Source organism: Artemia sp. Qi Xiang Cuo, chromosome 14 (genome assembly GCF_049724085.1).
Source record: "Artemia sp. Qi Xiang Cuo chromosome 14, ASM4972408v1, whole genome shotgun sequence".
In the NCBI taxonomy this organism is placed as follows: domain Eukaryota; kingdom Metazoa; phylum Arthropoda; class Branchiopoda; order Anostraca; family Artemiidae; genus Artemia; species Artemia sp. Qi Xiang Cuo.
In genome coordinates this window covers 61384282-61410467 of record NC_142807.1, presented here as the reverse complement: position 1 = coordinate 61410467, position 26186 = coordinate 61384282, and the positions used below count along the sequence as shown (strand labels likewise).

Here is a 26186-nt window from a genome sequence, read left to right as displayed (position 1 = left end):
TCCTCGAGTGCCCCCTCAGACCCCCAAAGGCCCTCCCTGTGCCCCAAGGGCCATCCCTGTGCCCCAAAGGCCCCCCCGGCCCCCAAAGGTCCCCCGGACCCCAAACGCTCTCCTCAGACCCTCAAACGCCCTCCTCAGACCCTCAAAGGCCCTCCCCTGGCCCTCCAGGGCCCCCAGACCCCCAAAGACCCTCCCCGGGCGCCCAAAGGACCAGTCGATCCTCGAGTGCCCTCTCAGACCCCCAAAGGCCCTCCCCGGGACCCTAAAGGTCCACCGGGCTCCAAAAGGACCACCGGTATCCCTTCCCCCACCTTTTAAAATAATTTGAATTTTTTAACATGGTATTTTTTTTTAACTTTTTTACGTATCTTAAAATGACATGAAATATGCTTACGGCTCTACCAATCGTACTCTGTGCTTGTTCAAAGACACGATGTGGCTTTCTCACTGGTACTCTATGGTAGGTTATCGACACTACCTAGTTTATTGCATGCATTAAATCAGTATTTCTTACGCAGTGGAAGGATAAACACAACTCATATCTGTAAAAAAGTGAAGATGAATTATTCGACGAAAGTATATACACATGAAGAAATCGTCGTCTTATTGAATGCAGACAATGAAAAATACCTGAACTATGAAATGAGTGCAAATGGTAGCACTATTGGAAATGTATGCATGCGTTGTCATGACAGCGAGACGTTAGATTTCTTTGGAGTACCCAAGAATTTCAATCGTGCAAATGGCGGATATGCAAGAGTAACATTACCAGAGAAATTAGTGCTCAAAGAGAATGTAAACTTAAAAATAATTGTCGATGATCGGGGGCAACTCCTTGCTACGGCTTCTGGTAACACATTACCTGTTGATAAATCCTATCATCCTCTTTCCGGTATTAGCATTTTAAAGAGAACAAGAAGAAGACAAGCATACTCCTGCACCAACATCATAAATCATATCTTGTCAATGTGTCAAAACTGCCATCTATGTAAAAATAATGTGACAATAGACAGTAAAATCGCAGGCAGAATAAAAAGGACATTAGCAGACAATATCATCAATGAATATAAAGATGAATTGACGGAAAGTGAAGCGCAAGTGTACTAATAATTTTTAATAATGTATTTAACGTATTTTTATATTAATATTCTACATGTCTTTATTTCATTAAAAATATTTTATGCATTATTTTGTTAAGTGTTCATTATTTTTAGGGTTTGGCAGAACGTTAACGTTCAGAATATCTATTAAAAAGGTCAAAGATGAAAGAAAAAAGAATTTTTAGAGATAGAGATGCTACTAGCAGACTCAATTTTTCACGGAAGATAAAAAAGTTCAAGTTCACGTCGGAATTTTATCAAAGAACACAATTCATTTCTAATTTCTACAGAGAAAATAAAAATCTTCCACATCAGTTCTTTATTTCACAAAGACATAAAGAAATTTAAAGTTCAATTCCAAATTTTTCGGTGGAAGATAGAAAAAGTAATACCATACTTGTGAATATTTTCATGGAAGATAAAAAGTTCTAGTTCAATTTAAAATTTTCTCAACGAAGTGAAGAAAATTTCAAGTTCTCTTCTGAACTTTACTAAAGAACACGCTTCAATTCTAATTTCCACAGAGACAACAAAAATCTTCCACTTCAGTTCTTTATTTAACAAAGACATAAAGAAATTTAAAGTTCAATTCTAATTTTTCGGTGGCAGATAGGAAAAGTTATACTATGATTTTGATTATTTTCTATGAAGGTAAAAAGTTCTAGTTCATTTTTAAATTTTCACAACGAAGTGAAGAAAAGTTCAAGTTCTCTTCTGAATTTTACCAAAGAACACACTTTAATTCTAATTTCTCCAGAGAAAGCAAAAATCTTCCACTTCAGTTCTTTATTTCACAAAGAGATAAAGAAATTTAAAGTACAATTCTAATTTTTCGGTTGGAAGATAGAAAAAGTAATACCATACTTGTGAATAGTTTCATGGAAGATAAAAAGTTCTAATTCAATTTAAAATTTTCTCAACAAAGTGAAGGAAAATTCAAGTTCTCTTCTGAATTTTACCAAAGAACGCACTTCAATTCTAATTTCGCCAGAGAAAACAAAAATCTTCCACTTCAGTTCTTTATTTCACAAAGACATAAAGAAATTTAAAGTTCTATTCTAATTTTTCGGTGGTAGATAGGAAAAGCAATACCATACTTGTGAATATTTTTACGGAAGATAAAAAGTTCTAGTTCAATTTAAAATTTTCTCAACGAAGTCAAGGAAAGTTCAAGTTCTCTTCGGAATTTTACCAAAGAACACGCTACAATTCTAATTTCTTCAGAGAAAACAAAAATCTTCCACTTCAGTTCTTTATTTCACAAAGACATAAATAAATTTAAAGTTCTATTCTAATTTTTCGTTTGGAAGATATAAAAAGTAATACCATACTTGTGAATATTTTCATGGAAGATAAAAAGTTCTAGTTCAATTTAAAATTTTCTCAACGAAGTGAAGAAAAATTCAAGTTCTCTTCTGAATTTTACCAAAGAACACACTTCAATTCTAATTTCGCCAGAGAAAACTAAAATCTTCCACTTGAGTTGTTTATTTCACAAAGACATAAAGAAATTTAAAGTTCAATTCTAAATTTTTTTCGATGGAAGATAGAAAAGGCAATACCATACTTATGATTATTTTCACGGAAAATAAAAAGTTCCAGTTTAATTTAAAATTTTCTCAACGAAGTGAAGAAAAGTTCAAGTTCTCTTCTGAACTTTACCAAAGAACACGCTTCAATTCTAATTTCCCCAGAGAAAACATAAATCTTCCACGCCATTTTTAAGTTCACCAAGACATGAAAAATTTAAAGTTCAATTCTAATTTTTCGGTGGCAGATAGGAAAAGTTATACTATGATTTTGATTATTTTCGATGAAGGTAAAAAGTTCTAGTTTATTTTTTAATTTTCTCAACCAAGTGAAGAAAAGTTCAAGTTCTCTTCTGAATTTTACCAAAGAACACACTTTAATTCTAATTTCTCCAGAGAAAACAAAAATCTTCCGCTTCAGTTGTTTATTTCACAAAGACATAAAGAAATTTAAAGTTCAATTCTAAATTTTTCGGTGGTAGATAGGAAAAGCAATACCGTACTTGTGAAATATTTTCACGGAAGATAAAAAGTTCTAGTTCAATTTAAAATTTTCTCAACGAAGTCAAGGAAAGTTCAAGTTTTCTCTTCGGAATTTTACCAAAGAACACTAAAATTCTACTGTCTCCAGATAAAACAAAAATCTTACACATCATGTATTTATTACAAAAATAAAATCTGAAATTAAATCTAAATATTAAATTTTTTGATGGGAGATAGAAACATCAATAACATACATGTGAATATTTTAAAGTACGATAAAAAGTAGTAATTCAATTTAAATTTTTATCAACGAAGTCAAGGAAAGTTCAAGTTCTCTTCGGAATTTTACCAAAGAACACGCTACAATTCTAATTTCTCTAGAGAAAACAAAAATCTTCCACTTCAGTTCTTTATTTCACAAAGACATAAAGAAATTTAAAGTTCAATTCTAATTTTTCGGTGTCAGATAGGAAAAGCAATCCCGTACTTGTGAATATTTTCATGGAAGATAAAAAGTTCTAGTTCAATTAAAAATTTTCTCAACGAAGTCAAGGAAAGTTCAAGTTCTCTTCTGAATTTTACCAAAGAACACGCTACAATTCTAATTTCTCCAGAGAAAACAAAAATCTTCCACTTCAGTTCTTTATTGCACAAAGACATAAAGAAATTTAAAGTTCAATTCTAATTTTTCGGTGGAAGATAGAAAAAGTAATACCATACTTGTGAATATTTTCATGGAAGATAAAAAGTTCTAGTTCAATTTAAAATTTTCTCAACGAAGTTAAGGAGAGTTCAAGTTCTCTTCTGAATTTTACCAAAGAACATGCTACAATTCTAATTTCGCCAGAGAAAGCTAAAATCTTCCACTTCAGTTCTTTATTTCACAAAGAAATAAAGAAATTTAAAGTTCAATTCTAATTTTTCGGTTGGAAGATAGAAAAAGCAATACCATACTTGTGAATATTTTCACGGAAAATAAAAAGTTCAAGTTTAATTTAAAATTTTCTCAACAAAGTGAAGAAAAATTCAAGTTCTCTTCTGAATTTTACCAAAGAACGCACTTCAATTCTAATTTCGCCAGAGAAAACATAAATCTTCCACGTCATTTTTAGGTTCACCAAGAGATAAAGAAATTTAAAGTTCAATTCTAATTTTTCGGTGGCAGATAGGAAAAGTTATACTATGATTTTGATTATTTTCTATGAAGGTAAAAAGTTCTAGTTCATTTTTTAATTTTCTCAACGAAGTGAAGAAAAGTTCAAGTTCTCTTCTGAATTTTAGCAAAGAACACACTTTAATTCTAATTTCTCCCGAGAAAATAAAAATCTTCCGCTTCAGTTGTTTATTTCACAAAGACATAAAGAAATTTAAAGTTCAATTCTAAATTTTTCGGTGGTAGATAGGAAAAGCAATACCGTACTTGTGAAATGTTTTCACGTACGATAAAAAGTTCTAGTTCAATTTAAAATTTTCTCAACCAAGTCAAGGAAAGTTCAAGTTCTCTACTGAATTTTACCAAAGAACACAATACAATTCTCATTTCTCCAGAGAAAATAAAAATCTTCCACATAAGTTCTTTATTTCACAATGACATAAAGAAATATAATGTTCAATTCTAAATTTTTCGGTGGCAGATGGAAAAAGTAATAACACACTCGTGAATATTTTCCCGGAAGATAAGAAGTTCTAGTTCAATTTAAAATTTTCTCAACGAAATGAAGAAAAATTCAAGTTCTCTTCTGAATTTTACCAAAGAACACAATTCAATTCTCTATTTTCTTCAGAGAAAATAAAAATCTTCCAATTCATTTCTTTATTTCACAAAGACATAAAGAAATTTAAAGTTCAATTCTAAATTTTTCGGTGGCTGATAGAAAAAGTAATACCATACTTGTGAATATTTCCCCGGAAGATAAGAAGTTATAGTTCAATTTAAAATTTTCTCAACGAAGTGAAGAAAAGTTCAAGTTCTCCTCTGAACTCTACCAAAGAACACACTTCAATTCTAATTTCTCCAGAGAAAACAAAATCTTCCACTTCAGTTCTTTATTTCACAAAGGCATAAAGAAATTTAAAGTTCAATTATAAATTTTTCGGTGATATATATAAATATTAATATCATACTCGTGAATTTTTTCACAAAAGATAAATACCATCCCGGTGAATATTTTCCCGGAAGTTAAAAAGTTCTAGTTCAATTTTAAATTTGCACAACGAAGTCTAGTTAAGATCAAGTTCTCTTCTGACTTTTAACAAAAAACACGCTTCAATTATAATTTCACCATAGAAAACAAAAATCTTCCACTTCAGTTCTTTATTTCACAAAGACATAAAGAAATTTAAAGTTCAATTCTAATTTTTCGGTGGAAGATAGAAAAATTAATACCATACTTGCGAATATTTTCACAGAAGATAAATACCATACATGTAAATATTTTCCCGGAAGATAAAAAGTTCTAGTTCAATTTTAAATTTTCACAACGAAGTGAAGAAAAACTCAAGTTCTCTTCTGAATTTTCTTACAGAAGTGAAAAAAGTTTGCCCAATTCTGACTTTTACCAATGAAAATGAAAAAGCTCCCACTTCAGTTCTTAATTTCTCAAACTAGGTTAAGTTAGGTTAGGTTAGCCCACGTACGCGTCACTTAGGTTAGCTTAGGTTAGGTGAGAGACAGGCAAAAAGTTAGGTGTATGATTAGGTTAGGTTAGGTTAGATTAAGTTAGCTTAGATTAAGTTAGGTTAAGTTAGGTTAGCCTACGTACGCGCGCGTACGTAAGCTAGCCTAGCCTAGCCTAACCTAACCTAACCTAACTTAATCTAAGCTAACTTAATCTAACCTAACCTAACCTAATCATACACCTAACTTTTTGCATGTCTCTCACCTAACCTAAGCTAACCTAAGTGACGCGTAAGTGGGCTAACCTAACTTAACATCGTTTGAGAAATTAGGAACTGAAGGGGGAGCTTTTTCATTTTCATTGGTAAAATTCAGAATTGGGAAAACTTTTTTCAATTCTTTAAGAAAATTAAGAAGAGAACTTGAGCTATTCTTCACTTCGTTGTGAAAATTTAAAATTGAACTAGAACTTTTTATCTTCCGGGACAATATTTACATGTATGGTATTTATCTTCTGTGAAAATATTCGCAAGTATGGTATTACTTTTTCTATCTTCCACCGAAAAATTAGAATTGAACTTTAAATTTCTTTACGTCTTTGTGAAATAAAGAACTGAAGTGGAAGATTTTTGTTTTCTCTGGGGAAATTAGAATTGAAGCGTGTTCTTTGGTAAAATTCAGTAGAGAACTTAAACTTTCCTTGACTTCGTTGAGAAAATTTAAAATTGAACTAGAACTTTTTATCTTCCGGGAAAATATTCACCTGTATGGTATTTATCTTCGTTGAAAATATTGACGAGTATGATATTAATTTTTCTATCTCTCACCGACAAATTTAGAATTGAACTTTAAATTTCTTTATGCCTTTGTGAAATAAGGTACTGAAGTGGAAGATTTTGTTTTCTCTGGAGACATTAGAATTGAAGTGTGTTCTTTGGTAGAGTTCAGAGGAGAACATGAACTTTTCTTCACTTCGTTGAGAAAATTTTAAATTGAACTATAACTTTTTATCTTCCGGGGAAATATTCACACGTATGGTATTACTTTTTCTATCAGCCACCGAAAAATTTATAATTGAACTTTAAATTTCTTTATGTCTTTGTGAAATAAAGAACTGAATTGGAAGATTTTTATTTTCTCTGGCGAAAATAGAGAATTGAATTGTGTTGTTTGGTAAAATTCAGAAGAGAACTTGAATTTTTCTTCACTTCGTTGAGAAAATTTTAAATTGAACTAGAACTTTTTATCTTACGGGAAAATATTCACAAGTGTGGTATTACTTTTTCTATCTTCCACCGAAAAATTTAGAATTGAACTTTAAATTTCTTTATGTCATTGTGAAATAAAGAACTTATGTGGAAGATTTTTATTTTCTCTGGAGAAATTAGAATTGTATTGTGTTCTTTGGTAAAATTCAGAAGAGAACTTGAACTTTCCTTGACTTGGTTGAGAAAATTTTAATTTGAACTAGAAATTTTTATCTTCCGTGAAAATATTTCAGAAGTACGGTATTGCTTTTCCTATCTACCACCGAAAAATTTAGATTTGAACTTTAAATTTCTTTATGTCATTGTGAAATAAACAACTGAAGTGGAAGATTTTTGTTTTCTCTGGAGAAATTAGAATTAAAGTGTGTTCTTTGGTAAAATTTCGAACAGAACTTGAGCTTTTCTTCACTTCGTTGATAAAATTAAAAAATGAACTAGAACTTTTTACCTTCATAGAAAATAATCAAAATCATAGTATAACTTTTCCTATCTGCCACCAAAAAATTAGAATTGAAATTTAAATTTCTTTATCTCTTGGTGAACTTAAAAATGACGTGGAACATTTATGTTCTCCCTGGAGAAATTAGAATTGAAGTGCGTTCTTTGGTAAAATTCAGAAGAGAACTTGAATTTTTCTTCACTTTGTTGAGAAAATTTTAAATTAAACTAGAACTTTTTATTTTCCGTGAAAATATTCACAAGTATGGTATTGCTTTTTCTATCTTCCAACCGAAAAATTAGAATTGAACTTTAAATTTCTTTATGTCTTTGTGAAATAAAGAACTGAAGTGGAAGATTATAGCTTTCTCTGGCGAAATTAGAATTGTAGCGTGTTCTTTGGTAAAATTCAGAAGAGAACTTGAACTCTCCTTGACTTCGTTGAGGAAATTTTAAATTGAACTAGAAATTTTTATCTTCCATGAAAATATTCACATGTATGGTATTACTTTTTCTATCTTCCACCGAAAAATTAGAATTGAGCTTTAAAATTCTTTATGTCTTTGTGAAATAAAGAACTGAAGTGGAAGATTTTTGTTTTCTCTGGAGAAATTAGAATTGTAGCGTGGTCTTTGGTAAAATTCCGAAGAGAACTTGAACTTTCCTTGACTTCGTTGAGAAAATTTTAAATTGAACTAGAACTTTTTATCTTCCATGAAAATATTCACAAGTACGGTATTGCTTTTCCTATCTGCCACCGAAAAATTAGAATAAAACTTTAAATTTCTTTATGTCTTTGTGAAATAAAGAACTGAAGTGGAAGATTTTTGTTTTCTCTGGAGAAATTAGAATTGTAGCGTGTTCTTTGGTAAAATTCCGAAGAGAACTAGAACTTTCCTTGACTTCGTTGAGAAAATTTTAAATTGAATTAGAACTTTTTATCTTCCATGAAAATATTCACAAGTATGGTATTGCTTTTCCTATCTTCCACCGAAAAATTAGAATTGAGATTTAAATTTCTTTATGTCTTTGTGAAATAAAGAACTGAAGTGGTAGATTTTTGTTTTCTCTGGAGAAATTAGAATTGTAGCGTGTTATTTGGTAAAATTCAGAAGATAAAACTTGAACTTTTCTTCACTTCGTTGAGAAAATTAAAAATGAACTAGAACTTTTTATCTTCCGTGAAAATATTTCACAAGTACGGTATTGCTTTTCCTATCTACCACCGAAAAATTTAGAATTGAACTTTAAATTTCTTTGTGTCTTTGTGAAATAAACAACTGAAGCGGAAGATTTTTATTTTCTCTGGAGAAATTAGAATTAAAGTGTGTTCTTTGGTAAAATTCAGAAGAGAACTTGAACTTTTCTTCACTTGGTTGAGAAAATTAAAAAATAAACTAGAACTTTTTACCTTCATCGAAAATAATCAAAATCATAGTATAACTTTTCCTATCTGCCACCGAAAAATTAGAATTGAACTTTAAATTTTTCATGTCTTGGTGAACTTAAAAATGGCGTGGAAGATTTATGTTTTCTCTGGGGAAATTAGAATTGAAGCGTGTTCTTTGGTAAAGTTCAGAAGAGAACTTGAACTTTTCTTCACTTCGTTGAGAAAACTTTTAAATTGAACTAGAACTGTTTATTTTCCGTGAAAATATTCACAAGTAGGGTATTGCTTTTCCTATCTTCCATCGAAAAAAATTTAGAATTGAACTTTAAATTTCTTTATGTCTTTGTGAAATAAACAACTCAAGTGGAAGATTTTTGTTTTCTCTGGCGAAATTAGAATTGAAGTGCGTTCTTTGGTAAAATTCAGAAGAGAACTTGAATTTTCCTTGACTTTGTTGAGAAAATTTAAAAATGAATTAGAACTTTTTTATCTTCCATGAAAATATTCACAAGTAAAGTATTGCTTTTTTCTATCGTCCAATCGAAAAATTATAAATGAGCTTTAAATTTCTTTTACTCTTTGTGAAATAATGAACTCAATTGGACGATTTTAGTTTTCTCTGTCGAAATTAGAATTGAAGCGTGTTCTTTGGTAAAATCCCGAAGAGAACTTGAACTTTCCTTGACTTCGTTGAGAAAATTTTAAATTGAACTAGAACTTTTTATCTTCCGTGAAAATATTCACAAGTACGGTATTGCTTTTCCTATCTACCACCGAAAAATTAGAATAGAACTTTAAATTTCTTTATCTCTTTGTGAAATAAAGAACTGAAGTGGAAGATTTTTGTTTTCTCTGGCGAAATTAGAATTGTAGTGTGTTCTTTGGTAAAATTCAGAAGAGAACTCGAATTTTTCTTCACTTTGTTGAGAAAATTTTAAATTGAATTAGAACTTTTTATCTTCCATGAAAATATTCACAAGTATGGTATTACTTTTTCTATCTTCCAACCGAAAAATTAGAATTGTACTTTAAATTTCTTTATCTCTTTGTGAAATAAAGAACTGAAGTGGAAGATTTTAGCTTTCTCTGGAGAAATTAGGATTAAAGTGTGTTCTTTGGTAAAATTCCGAAGAGAACTTGAACTTTTCTTCACTTCGTTGTGAAAATTTAAAAATGAACTAGAACTTTTTACCTTCATAGAAAATAATCAAAATCATAGTATAACTTTTCCTATCTGCCACCGAAAAATTAGAATTGAACTTTAAATTTCTTTATGTCTTTGTGAAATAAAGAACTGAAGTGGAAGATTTTCGTTTTCTCTGTGGAAATTAGAATTGAAGCGTGTTCTTTGGTAAAGTTCAGAAGAGAACTTGAATTTTCCTTGACTTCGTTGAGAAAATTTTAAATTGAACTAGAACTTTTTATCTTCCATGAAAATATTCACAAGTATGGTATTACTTTTTCTATCTTCCATCGACAAATTTAGAATTGAACTTTAAATTTCTTTATGTCTTTGTGAAATAAAGAACTGAAGTGGAAGATTTTTATTTTCTCTGTAGAAATTAGAAATGAATTGTGTTCTTTGATAAAATTCCGACGAGAACTTGAACTTTTTTATCTTCCGTGAAAAATTGAGTCTGCTAGTAGCATCTCTCTCTCTATAAATTCTTTTTCTTTCATCTCTGACCTTTTTAATAGATATTCTGAACGTTAACGGTCTGCCAAACCCTAAAAATAATGAACACCTAACAAAATAATGCATAAAATATTTTTAATTAAATAATGACATGTAGAATATTAATATAAAAATACGTTAAATACATTATTACACATTATTAGTACACTTGCGCTTCACTTTCCGTCAATTCATCTTTATATTCATTGATGATATTGTCTGCTAATGTCCTTTTGATTCTGCCTGCGATTTCACTGTCTATTGTCACATTATTTTTACATAGATGGCAGTTTTGACACATTGACAAGATATGATTTATGATGTTGGTGCAGGAGTATGCTTGTCTTCTTCTTGTTCTCTTTAAAATGCTAATACCGGAAAGAGGATGATAGGATTTATCAACAGGTAATGTGTTAAAAGAAGCCGTAGCAAGGAGTTGTCCCCGATCATCGACAATTATTTTTAAGTTTGCATTCTCTTTGAGCACTAATTTCTCTGGTAATGTTACTCTTGCATATCCGCCGTTTACACGATTGAAATTCTTGGGTACTCCAAAGAAATCTAACATCTCGCTGTCATGACAACGCATGCATACATTTCCAATAGTGTTACCACTTGCACTCGTTTCTTATTTCAGGTATTTCTCCTTGTCTGCATTCAACACGACGACGATTTTTTCATGTGTACAAACTTTCGTCGAATAATTCATCTTCACTTTTTTACAGATATGAGTTGTGTGTTTATCCTTCCACTGCGTAAGAAATACTGATTTAATGCATGCAATAAACTAGGTGGTGTCGATAACCTGCCATAGAGTACCAGTGAGAAAGCCACATCGTGTCTTTGAACAAGCACAGAGTACGATTGGTAGAGCCGTAAGCATATTTCATGTCATTTTAAGATACGTAAAAAAGTTAAAAAAAAATACCATGTTAAAAAATTCAAATTATTTAAAAAGGTGGGGGAAGGGATAGCGGTGGTCCTTTTGGAGCCCGGTGGGCCTTTAGGGTCCCGGGGAGGGCCTTTGGGGGTCTGAGAGGGCACTCGAGGATCGACTTGTCCTTTGGGAGCCCGGGGAGGGTCTTTGGGGGTCCCTTGAGGGCCAGGGGAGGGCCTTTGAGGGTCTGAGGAGGGCGTTTGAGGGTCTGAGGAGAGCGTTTGGGGTCCGGGGGACTTTTGGGGGCCGGGGGAGGGCCTTTGGGGCACAGGGAGGGCCTTTGGGGCACAGGGAGGGCCTTTGGGGTCTGAGGGGGCACTCGAGGATCGACTGGTCCTTTGGGAGCCCGGTGGACCTTTGGGATCGGGTGAGGACCTTTGGGGGTCTGGGAGGCACTTATGGGAGCCCAATGGTCTTTTGGGAGCCTGATGGGCCTTCGGGGGTTCGGGGGGCCCTTTGGGAGCCCGGTTGTCTTTTGGGAGCTCGATGGGCCTTGGGGGGGCCCGGGGAGGGCCTTTGGGGGTCTGGGTGGGCCTTTGGGGGCTCCGGTGGCCCTTTGGGAGCTTGGGGGCCCTTTGGGGACCGGGGGAGGGCCTTTGGGGGCCCGGGGAGGGCCTTTGGGGGTCTGGGGGGCCCTTGAGGGCCAGGGGAGGGCCTGTGAGGGTCTGAGGAGGGCGTTTGAGGGTCTGAGGAGAGCGTTTGGGGTCCGGGGGACCTTTGGGGGCCGGGGGAGGGCCTTTGGGGCACAGGGGGGCCTTTGGGGCACAGGGAGGGCCTTTGGGGCACAGGGAGGGCCTTTGGGGGTCTGAGGGGGCACTCGCGGATCGACTGGTCCTTTGGGAGCCCAGTGGCCCTTGGGGGATCGGGTGAGGCCCCTTGGGGGTCTGGGAGGCTCTTCGGGAGCCCAATGGTCGTTTGGGAGCCTGATGGGCCTTCGGGGGTTCGGGGGGCCCTGTGGGAGCCCGGTTGTCTTTTGGGAGCTCGATGGGCCTTTGGGGGGCCCTGGGATGGCCTTTGGGGGTCTGGGTGGGCCTTTGGGGGCTCCGGTGGCCCTTTGGGAGCTTGGGGGACCTTTGGGGACCGGGGGAGGGCCTTTGGGGGCCCGGGGTGGGCCTTTGGGGGTCGGGGGGGCCCTTGAGGGCCTGGGGAGGGCCTTTGAGGGTCTGAGGAGGGCGTTTGAGGGTCTGAGGAGAGCGTTTGGGGTCCAGGGGACCTTTGGGGGTCTGGGGGGGCCCTTGAGGACCATGGGAGGGCCTTTGAGGTTCTGGGGGGCCCTTGAGGACCAGGGGAGGGCCTTTGAGGGTCTGAGGAGTGCGTTTGGGGGGCTGGGGCTCTTTGGGAGCTTGGGGGACCTTTGGGGACCGGGGGAGGGCCTTTGAGGACCCGGGGAGGGCCTTTGGGGGCTCTGGTGGCCCTTTGGGAGCTTGGGGGCCTTTGAGGACCGGGGATGGCCATTGGGGGTCTGGGTGGGCCTTTGGGGGCGCCGGTGGCTCTTTGGGAGCCCGGGGGACCTTTGAGGACCGGGGGAGGGCCTTTGGGGTCCGGGGTGCCCTTTGGGGGTCCGGGGGGCCCTTTGAGGACCAGAGGTGGGCCTTTGAGGGTCTGAGGAGGGCGTTTGGGGGCGCCGGTGGCCCTTTGGGGGCTTGGGGGGCCTTTGAGCACCGGGGGCTTCCTTCGGGGTTGGGGTAGGAGGATTGGAACCCTTTGGGGTTGGGTTAGAGGACCTCAAAACACTGTTCAAATGAAACTTGTGTATTATAACGACCACAGAGTTTCACCATTAAATTCTCTTCTAAAATCTCTTCAAAAATCATCTTTTAAAATGTCTCTATCTGTTTCGCCGAAATAGTTCCATAACCTGTCTAAAACAGTTTCGCCCAAATAATCCCTAAACGTAAATTCAGCGTGTTCCCTTTGTTTTTGGCATCTCTGCGCTAATGCATTTCAAATTAATAAGAAACCTTTTCGCGCGCTAAAACAATTCATCGCTAAGATGTTTCTTGGAGAACTGTTTCCATGGCCTTTGGTTCTTAATATCCTTTGGAGTTCGACCAAAAGAGTTGTTTCCGAGGCAAAGACATTAATGACTTGGATCTATTCCTGGAGAAATGTTTCTAGGCAAAAATTTTTAAAGTCTGACAGATGATGTCTTTGGTTGATTGATCTGTCAAGAAAGGGGAAATTAATTTGTTGTTTCTAAGGGGAATTATTGATTCACGATAGGTGAATTGAGGTCGACAGCACATGTGTTCTAAATTCCCAATCGATTACGCAATCAAGTTCTCGGAAACTGTCAGCATTAGACTAAATTGTAGATGGCAGCAGGGGTGGGCAATGGGAGTATAAGATAGCTTTCTACTGTTATAAATTCTTTTCTTTAGAAATAACAATCCTTATCTCGAGCTTAAAGCTCCTATTTCTCATAATATCGAAAAAAACATAAACAATATTATAAGGGCTTACAGGTTATGAGGCAAGGGTAAGGGCAAGATTATAAGGGGTTATAAGGGCTGTAGAGGGGGGGGGGGGTCGCCATCAGAAAAATACATAATTACTTAACTTTTCAACTTTTGATTGGATGTGCCTGGGGACTTGATGGGCGTGGGTGAGCGGCTGGTTGCCCACCAATCTCTTTTACTTTTAAACAGGGCACCAGAACTTTTGATTTTCAGAACTTTCTAAGATATTGCTGATGCGTCCCTCTGGCAATCTGTATACACATACTATTTCCTATTTAAGATCGACTTTCCGCTCAATATTTCCTCAAATTTTCACTTCAATATCCTCAGCCTTCTCCTAATGTTCCTATTTCTCATAACATCACCCCCCTAAAAAAAACATCACAACCAAGATTATAAGGGCTTATAGGCAAGATTATAAGGAATTATAAGAGCTGTGGAGAGGGTTGACATCACAAAAGACATAGTTACTTCACTTTTAAACAATGCTGAACAAAGGTTAGCTAAAAATTTTGATTGGATGTGTTTGGGGAATTGATGGGTGTGGAGGGGGGCTGGTTGTCCTTCAATCACTTTTGACTCTTGAAAAGGGCAATAGAATTTTTAACTTCCAATCAAATCAGTTTCAATTTTCAAAGATATTGCTGATACCAGGGTCGTATCCAGGACTTTTTTCGGGAGAGGGGGGAGGGTTACAAAAAGATTATTTTCGGGGAGAGGAGGGGCTACTACAAAGAAACTTTAAAAAACATATCAAAAATTTAAAAATCTTAGTTTTGACTATCCTTTGTCTGCAATTCCAGAATCTGTGAAATATGCATGCCCTACTTACAATTATTAGAAATTTGTGACACTAAGGAATTTAAAATTTTTCACTAGCATTTTAGGTGGGATGAAGTCTATGAAAACGGGAGTGGATTTCAAGAATTTTTTAAAGTTTATTGCCATTATATTTGACTTTGTGGAATTTACTTTCATGCGTAAATCCTTAGTTTCATCCAAAAAATGGGTAGGATTTTGAGGGGGTCACTTTTAATGTTTTATGACATTCTTCAAGGATCAGCAGGTCATCTACATATTAACACCTTTGAGTGAATCTCTTACTAATTTCATTAATCAATACTAGACATAAGAGTGGCCCAAACTAGGTTCCTTGAGGAATTCTACGCTAAGCAGGGAGGGGTTCAGGGAGAATATTTTTGTATTTTATAACTTGGGATCTATTTGAAAGAAGAGATAAACAATTTTTTTTAAGGGAGGGTCTACTTTAAAGTTATGTGACATATGAATTAGGGTGTTGTGATCAACCAAGTCAAATGCTTAAAAATATGAACAAGGTATGAGGCGAAGCGGCAGCTCCTCAGATGATCGAAAAATCTAGCATCAAATCAGTAAAACTACGATTAAAAAAAACTTTTTTAAAATGTTTTTTCATGTGAAATATTATTAGAAATAATAACTTTCAAAATCTCTTGTTATTGAGAAAGTACCCGTAAATTCGACAACTATGTTTTCGTCAGAGGACCCTTGAATTTTCGACACCAATTGTTTCTTGTCTGTTTTACATGTTCAATGAAGTCTCGACAGAGTCGCCTATATTTTGACAAGACCTGTTGCTGTCTGTCAAAAATTTTGACAAGGTTACTACAAAGTATTCTCAAAAGAAATGAATATCATGACAGAAGCCAATATCTACGTTTGAATTTGGCTGAAGGAACATTTTTAGTTGGCCTGGTGTTCCACTACATTAGACAAGAATTTTCGACACTTGGAACATAGTTTTGTCAATATAATATTTGCTGCCATTTTAATTAAATTTTATCAAGAAAAAGCCAACATGGCTACATTTTACAGAAGATCAGATGCATCTTGACGCATTGGAGCTGATCCCAATTTCTTTGAAAAAAAAAACAACAATAAATAAAAAAAACAAAAAAAAAAAATTATGACAGTTTGAACATTACATAGTTTAAAAAATTGTTGTGAGCTCATTTTGTGTTGAAGACAGGGAACTGATTGAATTGATCTTTCTTTTCTTATCTGGGCGTTTTGGACATAGTGTCCACATTTCACATTGTCAAAATATAACAATGGCTTCAAGAGATGGTATTCCAAGTCATGACTAGGCAGAGTTATCCTGTTTTGAAGGAAAATTTGGACAGAGGTTCCAAAATTGCTCTGTCGAATCATCGGTGCCTTTACCCTAGTAGTAGGTTTAGTAGCTGTAGTAGTAGTAGTAGTATTGTTGTAAAAATAATGGTCAACTCATCATCCCCCTTGCCATTTCCCGAAAGTTCCAAATTAATACACTCAGTCATTCTTGAGTTACATCCTTTTGGAAAACCACACGCACATAACGAGTTTTGATTAAGTTCAGCACTCCCCTAAATAATCTCTGAAAGGTTTACCTGAATGCCTTTCATCTTTTTGGACATTAAATGTCAAACAAACCAACCTTTCTCAATAACAAATACTATATGTAAACAAGGGGCGAATTGCATAACTTACAGGCCTTACCCCGAGGGCTATGGGGGTTGATAGCCCAAAATACATGTTAACTGGACTTTTCAACTATGCTGGACAAAATGGCTATCAGACTATTCTAAACAAAATGGTTATCTAAAATTTTCGAGTGGATGCATGTGGGGGGGGGGGGGGTCGGTTACCCTCCAATCATTTTTTACTGTTTCAACCAATTCTGGCAATAAAACGAAGGTCAAATGGAATTGGGTCTAAGCTATAAGGTGGATGTGGCAGCAATTACCACTGAATCTCACTAAAAATGTCTTTTGAAATGCATGATAAGATAAGCAGTGACGTAATATCGTCAAAATCCTGGGAGGGGAGGGGGGGTGGGAAAAGCCGGAGCCAATTTTCCCAAATCAAGTGAAAATGACATTGACAAAATGAGCCATATAGTACCATACAGGCAAAGATATACTAAAGAAAACTGACCTGTTTCTCTGGATGTTTGAATTATGTTGTCTAATATTAGTTTTGACAAGATTAAAAAAAAAAAACTAAATTTCAGCTGGGGGGAAAAACTGGGGTTTGGCGAGGCAAACTGGTGTCTGGAGGGGGTAGTCAGCCCTCACCCTGCCCTATAGCAAATTATGCCCCTGAAGATAAGAGAGAGAGATAAGATGACATCTATTTTCCAAAGGCTATCACAAGGTCTACTACAGTCGAATTTGCTCCAAATGTTGGGTAAAGAAAATTCAAAACAATAGATACAGCATGACAAAAGTTAAAAACATAAAACAAACATGAAAATGGTCAATAGAAACTTAACACATATTAGTAAAATATTGCAAAAAAAAATCCAGGTCCAAGAACTAAAATTCACTTAATGCAAATTAATAGACAAAAAACAGATAGGAGGGGGTGTAAATGATAATACATTACATTATGACAAACAACTATCACAGGCTAAAAGTAACTAGCCAAATTTGCCAACCAAGTCAAATACTATAAAATTAAAAACAATTGAAATAAAAATACCAATGAAATTTCACAAAGAAATGTTTACAATTAAAGCCAGCAGAACAAAAATTTTATTTTAGCCAGATGAGTTAGGAGTAGGTTAAAGTGGTAACTAGCCCTTAGGGGGAGGGGCAAAGTGGAGACTGGTTTTGCATAATTTTGATAGATTGGTGCTTATTAAACCAAGAGTAGTGTTGCCTTTGGTAGTTAATACTTTGACAAAATTTTTAAATTAAAAGTATTACAGGTAGATTCAAGTTTTAATTTGGGAAGACTACAGGAAGATTCCAGCATTAGGGTATTTTGATAGTACATTAACAGTATTGGTATGTGATTATTCAATCAAATTTATTTTTTCATCAAATCTTTGATTAGAGAGTAATAAAAACAACATATGATAATTAAATTGAAAGGGCATGGTAAGATTTTAGGTCAAACACACACCCTCATCATCTCATCAAAAGGCGCTAAGTACGGAATTGAGATTTCAGTTGGATAAAAATCATTAGCAACAAAGAAAAGAATTGTGCCACCTATTTTTGGGTCTGAGTTTAATAAACTGGGAGAAATTATTAATTTTTAACATGTGTGAATTTTGAGCCTGTACTTTAGTAACAGCAATTATATCTGATCTATATATTTTAGAAAGGGACTCTTAATTCATACGTTTTTCATAGTTAAGACTTTCAGCATTGCTTAACGAAAGTGTAGGGAATTGAAAACGAATTGCAAAGGTACCATTTCTATACTTGACTTTTTTATATCACAAATGGAGCAAGGGGATCTTGAACCTTGAGAGTTGGGAAAGAGACAAGGATATAGGGGAAGCGTGATCAGGAAGGTAAAGCTTGTCTTCCGGCACCCAACCAAAATTACATGAAGTCAATACCAATTTCAAAAGATGGCTGATGATGGTAATCAATTGATTGTTTGTATTCTGATTTTTCTAAAGCTTTTGAAAGAATTTCATATGGCCTCTTACTGAAGACATTGCATCAATACAATTTGGGTATGACAACCCAGATATGAATTATGATTATCAAAGAAATTAAATAAAAAAAAGTGGCAGTTCACTTTCATTGTCATCTGTAGTCACAAGAGAAGTTCTTCAGGGTACCTTGCTTGGGTCCTATTGTATTTTTTGTAAATGTAAATAAATTGTCCTGAAATTACAAATTTAAAAATGTTTGCATATGATGTGAAGCTTTAATACTTAATTTCTACACCAACAGCTGCATCCCTATATCAAGTAAACAGAAACAAATTGAAGTCAAGGGCCCAAAATTACTTCATGTGTGTTGACCAAGTTAAATTTTCATGGGTTAATTATCTACAATTTATAATTCTCTATCCAAATACCATATAGGGTGGTTGTATAGGATCAAGTAAAATATTTTTATCAGTATTTTCATTTTAAAAAAGGAAGAAAAATTACACCTCTAGATTTTTCAGGATACTTTTTTTAATCTTGATTTAAAAATCTTTCCCCATCCCCACCCCTATCTAATGCTGGAATCAAATGGTACTATTCTTTTCTTACTATTGTGTTTCCTTCACAAAAGGAATCTTGGTGCATAATAACCCAAGAATTTTCAGACATTTGGAAGTGAGGGGATCATTTACTAAGCCAATACTCCATTGCTTGAATACTTCTATGTATATTTTGTGTTTGGGCCAGTGGAGAGACATCATAGCAATATTCAGGGTAATCATCTATGAACATTCTACCTGTGTAGAAGACACTATACTAGCAAAAGAGCAGAGCCACCTGAGTCCCTATTCAACACTCTTTCCAAATATAGTGGTCACTACCCTGACATATCACCCTTCCTAATAGGGTTACATATTACCCAAAATAATATACTTATCCATTGCTATCATGCATTGATAAAATCATTGTATCTCTTTTAAACATGCGTTTTATTTTTTACTACCCTATACCATTGTGTTATGAAATAGTATTGACAATTGGATGAATGCATTATTAAAATAATTGGAAATCATGGAAAAAAGTAGAAGAAAACATGAAAATTTTATAAACAAAGACACTCTTACAGGCTATAGTTAATTAAATTAAAGTCTCTCTTCTAAAGTTTTGTGCAGCCTGGGGCTATATCTGGCCTTGCTAGAGAGAGAGGGTGGTACATTACAATAGCAATAATATATTTGAATAGAGTATAGAATGCTATCAAACAGTTCAAAATCAAACCGGCTCAATAGTAACCAAAACACCATCTAAAGACAGTGAGAGCAGTGAAGATGTTAAAAATAGAGTAGCCAAGGCTCAGGGTGTTTTTTCACAGTTAAAAAAGTTTGGAAGAATAGGAAGATAAGTCTGCAAACCAGGATTAGAATATTAGAAGGAACAATGATGACAGTGGTCAAACATGGCTCTGAAGCATGGGTGCTCCGAAAAGCGGATGAAGATTTACTAGATATCTTCCCTAGAAATTGTCTATGGATTGTTCTGGGTATCCGTATGACTGACTGTATTTCAAACTCTAGGCTGTACAACAATGTGGTTGAACCCCACTTTCTAGGGTTATAATAAAAGAAAGGTTGAGATAGCTAGGGCAAGTTCTGTGGATGAAGTGTGACAGATTGCCAAAGATTGTCCATTTTGACCAACCATCTAGGGCTAAACAGAAATCCCGTCGTCCTTGTCTGGGGAGAGAGGATGTCATAAAAAAAGATTTAAGGGAAATGAGAACTTCCTGGGAGGGTGTAAAGAGGGAGGCTTTGAATAGACTGGGATGGAGGAGGAGGAGCATGCTTGGCTGTGTTGGCCTCACGTGGCTTGGTGCTGTGGTGAGTTGTTAGTAGTAGTAGTAGTAGCTTGGGTTAGATTAGCTTAAATTTTTAACCCATTTCTAACCAAATTTAACCTGACTCAAATTTAACATAGCCTACCTCTTAACTTTACCAGCATAGCTTGCATAAGACTGAAAAAGCTGACTTTGCAAAGCTAATTGAATCTATGCTGAGAAAAAGGAATTTCGGGCATTCACTCGTGAAGGTCGAACATTAACTAGATTTTGGACATTCCCAGTGACATATACACTAAAGCCCTTTGTGCTTCAAAGCACAAGAAATATCAAACACTTCATGCTCATAAACTGTAAGTAAGGAGCGACTTGGCTCAATAGTAACTGAGAATCTAAAAAATGGAATTTTGATACCAACAGATACATCATAAGAATCAGATTTTAATGCTGATTTCAAAGATATAAGTTTAGTATTACCCATCAAAAGTAACGTGCCTGAAAAAATTTGCCTGATTTTTGAAAAAGGGGGAAACACCCCCTAAAAGTTATACAACCTTAATAAAAATCACACCATCAGATTCAGCATATCAGAGAACCGTACTGTAGAGGTTTCAAGCTCCTAGCTGCAAAAATGTGGAATTTTGTTTGTTTTTTTTGCCAGAAGAAAGATCATGGATGTGTGTTTATTTGTTTTGTTTTCCCCAGTGGTGATTGTATTGACCCAGTGGTCCTAGAATATTGTGGGAGGGCTCATTCAAACGGAAATTAAAAGTTCTAGCGCCCTTTTTAAGTGACCAAAAAAAATGGAGGGCAACTAGGCCCCGTCCCACACTCATTTTTTCCAAAGTCACCGATCAAAATTTTGAGATAGCCATTTTGTTCAACATGATCGAAAATATAATAAATATGTCTTTTAGGATGACTTAATTCCCCAAAAACCCCAGGAGAGGGGTGAAAGTTATGAACTTTACCCAATATTTACATATACTATTAGTTATTGGGAAGTATACAGACGTTTTCAGGGGACATTTTTTCTGGTAGTTGGGGGGGGGGGGGTCGGGAGTTATGTTGGAGGATCTTTCCAAGGAGGAAGTTTTCATGGGGGAAGGGACATTGCTATGAAGGGGGTGCTGGATTTCCCAGCATTATTAAAAAACAGCCAGAAATTAAATAAAGAAATAAGTTTTTCAACTGAAAGTAAGGAGCAACATCAAAACTTAAAACAAACAGAAATTATTACGTATATGATTGGGTTCGCCTTCTAGTCAATACCTTGCTCTTTAAGCCAAAGATTTTTTAGTACTTTCATAAGAGCTATTTATTCTAGTTAACAGCATCTGTGATTAAGGGGTCAATTTTAAAGAATTGGAACAAAATTCGAACTTTAGTGTAAACAGCAAGGTATTGACTAGGGGACAAAACCCCTAATTTACGTATTAAAAATTTATGAATATAGAAGTTCGTTACGTAAGTTTTACGTATATTTATTACTAATAAAAACGTTCTTAAATAAATTTTAACAACTTTCGAGAAAGCCATTTAACCTAATAAAAGTAAAATTAATATGCAATTTTTTTTTTATTATTCATGTATGGTAAGGCAAAATCAAAACCTGCATTAATTCAAAAACATTCAAAAATTAAATAAAAAAAACAATCTAAAGTTAGAACTCATTCTCACAATGCTATTTTTTAAAACAATAAAAACTTTAGTGTAAAGAACAAGGCGTTGAGGAGGGGACAGCCCCTTTCATGTAGGGAATAATTTCCGTGTGTGTTAAGTTTTAATGTTGCTCCTTACTTTCAGTTAAAAAAACTTGTTTTTTTTTTATTTAATTATAGGAATGGGTACTGTTGAACCAAAAATAATGAAAAATCAAAGCTCATTTCTGGTGTTGTTCTTTATTTCATACCTTTTCACAATTTTGGTCAACTCAAATTCTCTTACTAATGACAAGCTCAGATTTTGCAACAATACTGATTTCTAGAACTACCAACTGATTTTAACAGCATTAGGCTGCACAGCAAGAATCTAGTAACAACCTTAAATTGCAGCTTAGAGGAATCTAAGCATTGTTCAACTTTGAAACAGCAAATACTCATTTATCTCAACAGCAAAAGTGTTTTAATTGACTCACCCTCCTATCCTGATGAATATATACCATATAGAGCCAACTATAAGAAATAAAACTATATTTTGGAATAGCACAACTCTTTTTTTAGCTGATTCATTAGCACTTGTGCACTGTGAAGATTTTAGAAACTGCACCAAAATTCCGATTCTTTGGGAGGGGAGGGAATATACTTTCTCTTAATTTTCCCTTCAGGTTCCTTATAGTTCTCAATGAGGTTTCACAACTTAGATAAAGTAAGATTTTGGTTTCAAATACATATGAAATATTAATTTTGACCATGAGTTTAGTGATTTCTCTGTGATGAAGTCAAAAGAACAAACAGATGTATTTTCAGAAAAGTTGAACAAGCACATTTTTGTTACTGCCCAATAAGTTTTTAAAAATTTAAGTTAATAATAATTAGCCTATTTAAATATGACTAATCTGGTTCAAGACACTTGCCTTGGACATAATCTGAAGTATTATCTATTATAGTCACTTGTGTATGTTCTTGCTTATATTGCTTGCTTGTGTTTATTTCAACTTTTATTATAGTTGCTTGGGTCTATCCAAGTTTGAGTCTGTATATGATTTAGATACTTTGTTTTGACTTTAAGACCATATATCCAAGATTATATTTCATTTTATAAGATTAGGCTCAAGCTTTAAATGCATGTCCAAGATTAGGGTCCACAAGTGACTATCAGCACATTTAGCAATATTCAGTAATTAAAATATTATTCAAGGATAAAATATTCAAGCTAACCTTATTATTATTAGGAAAACCCAAGCAAGTCCAAAGGTGAACAAATCAACTTTTTGGGTGGTATAATTGAGATTTTACAATTAATTATTAGCTGAAGTAGAGATTAGCTGTCTGAGTTCTAAGCATCTTACCCTAGGCATATTTTTAAATTTAAGAAAAAACTTTAGCATGACTTAAAATTCTTCTGAAATATAAGGAATTGCATTGTGAAAAACTAAAGCCAATAAAAAAGAAATTATAAACTCAAAATATTTGAGGATGATCCTTAGAGTTATTATATTTGTGCATAAGAAGGAGGGAAGTTCATTTCGGGTGCAAATGAATGTTATATTTGGATTCAGGATGAAATTTGGATTCAAAATGTAATCTCTTTTTTTTATTTATTAGACTAACTTAGGGTAAAATTCTAGACAAGCTACTTTTTGCTACCTTGGAAAGTGGTTAGGTTAGAAAAATGAAACTTTCAGGGATGGATCTACAGGCTAAAGTATGTCCAGGGAAGGTACTTTGAAGTACCTGCCTCTACTTTTTGTCTCTCTAGAGGGCACTGACCTTGTGATGATCTCAAAAAATCTTTGTGTTACAAAAGTGACACTTTGCAAAATAGTATTTTGCTTAAGTGAAGTACAAGAAAAGTATCTTCAGCTTCACAACTTTGCTTAATCTCAATTTATGGGGTTTCAAAGCTCTGCAAATACACTTCCTAAATTTGAAAAAAAAAAACTTGTTCATATGGCCTAAAATTCAAAACTAAAACCAAAGAAAAAGAAACTGAAAACTAAGGTTGTTTTTTACAAATTCCAATAGGTATAGGATCTGTCACATAGGCAAACTTCCAAATCAGAAGGGGGTTAACATAGTAGTTTGACAAAACCTTCCCAGAGTATACTGTAGGCCCTGGATTCATTACTGAAAGTTTTATTTTGCTAACCTAACCACATTCCAAGATAAGAAAAAAGTAGCTTGTCTAAAATTTTACCAAATTTTCTATTTGCCTATTTTGACAACTATTGAATCAATATGAAGAAAACAGTAACTTATAGAGAACTTAATGTAGGGTAAAGGTACCAATGATTTGACAGTTTTTGTAAAAAAAAAAAAAATCTAAGTGTTTGATTAGAAGTTTTAAGTTTTATCATAAAAGAGTACAAAACTCTGATTTTCTTAAATTGGAGCGTTTTCACCTACAAATTTGGCAGAACAAAACAGTTACCTGTTTTGATGTAAGTTGGAACTCAATTTGACACATGTAAAAATACCTTGGGAATACTTGTGGGTGGATTTGACATACCTATTCTTTTTACTTTAGTTCTTTGTTTATCCTCAACTTTTTTAAATGTGTAAATGTATAAAACACTATTCAGACAAAGGAAGCAAAAAATTTGAAAAATTGCCTCAAGCATAGGGACGAAATTGGATAATCATATGGGGTGTAATCGTGTGACCTAGGTCTCTATAATATAATGTATGATATAGGTTTCTTTATAAACGCTATCTAGAATCGCCCACTTTCTCTCAGCTTTAATGGTCCAGCAAACATTTCTTTGTTGTTTAGTGAAAATGTTGTCAACATTTGGCTATTTCAAAGTTAATCTACCAGTTTAAACCACATTAAAAATTTTAGTTTTGACTATCCTTTGTCTGGAGAGTCCAGAATTCTTGAAATATACATGTCCTACTTAAGATTATTAGAAGTTTGTGACACCAGGGAGTTTAACATGTTTCATTAGTATTTTAGGTGGGATATGGTCTAAGAAAACGCAAGTGGATTTTGAGAATTTTAAGAAGTTTATTGTCATTATATTTAACTTAGGGGGATTCACTTTCATATATAAATTCTTAGTTTTATCCAAAATATGGGTAGAATTTTGATGGAGTCATTTTTGATAGTTCTATGACATATTTCAAGGATCAGCAGGTTATCCACATATTAACACCTTTGAGGGAATCTTACCAAATCAATATTACATATGAGTGGTCCTAACAGAGTTCCTTGAGGAATTCCACACTAATTAGGGAGGGGTTCAGAGAGAACATTTTGTGTTTTACAGCTTGGGATCTATTTGAAAGAAAACATATAAAAAAATTTACTAAGAGAGGGTCTACTTCAAATTTATTAAGTGATAAATGAATTAGGGTGTTGCAATCAACCAAGTCAAATAGCCTACTTATACCAAATAGCATCTACCATCAAATCATTAAAACTACAAGTTAAAAAAAAAACTTTTCTTATTATTATTAATTTTTTTTTTATCTTCTTCCCATCATGAGAAGTAGGCCTAGTTGAGTTGTGTGAATGATACTGCTTTGTTTAAGATGCTTAAAGGTGGAAAGAATAGTAAATTTACCTTGTCTCTATACCTTAGTTTAACCCTTTCCAGCACAAATTATGAAAGTTGTCAGAAAATTCCACTTTTTTGAGTTTCCTATGTCCCTGGAATTAGAAACAAACAAATATTGAACGAAAAAAAAACTATTCCAACTATGAAATGAAATATAAGGTGGTATCTGGTACAAACCACTTTGACACATGTGCAGATAAAACCTCACTTCTAGTGAAAAGAACTAAAGCAGTTCTTCATGTAGTTTGTGGACAATGGAACTTTGCAAACTGAACACTGCCATTTTGTGCAATGGGGCTCAATCTTTGTAAAATACTGAGCATGTCTTCTTGAAGCACCCTGAACAGGTAAGTGTTTTGATTGATCCAATCTCTTTTCTTGAGAAACATAAGGCTTGAATTTAGGGATAATTTCCAATTTCTGGATGGCTAACCTCTCTCACCCTTGCATGAATAACCTCAAACAAAACCAGTGACAATACAATATCTAAAGTCCTTCAATGTCATCTTGTTAGCATTTGGTATAGTGGACAACTTGAACAAGACAAAGGCATTGACCATTGTAATGTTGATAAAGTACCACAGTAGGCAGTACCACCACTTTCTGCTTTTCATGTCTATTGCATAGAGAGACTTGAACATATCAGCTTTATTCATGCAACCCATAAACTTGTTGCACTAGATGACCAAGTTTGGGCATGTAACTTGGGTAACAGATCCATCTTTGTCCTTCCTACCAATATGTGTCACTTCTCCTCCTTTATGAATCATCAAATGAAGTTGTATACATCATTTGGCCTTCCACTTGTAAACAGTGGATTC

The 26186-nt window shown here is 34.8% G+C and overlaps 1 protein-coding gene across 1 annotated transcript in view; it reads right to left on the bottom strand.

Moving 5' to 3' along the window:
- Prp38 (pre-mRNA processing factor 38) overlaps positions 1-25470 on the bottom strand; it is a 51075-nt gene extending 25605 nt beyond the window's left edge. The window contains exon 1 of the mRNA XM_089100244.1: positions 25372-25470. The gene's annotated coding sequence lies outside the window, so the exon portion shown is untranslated. The remainder of the gene's footprint in view (positions 1-25371) is intronic.
- Between the last annotated feature and the right edge of the window lie 716 nt (positions 25471-26186).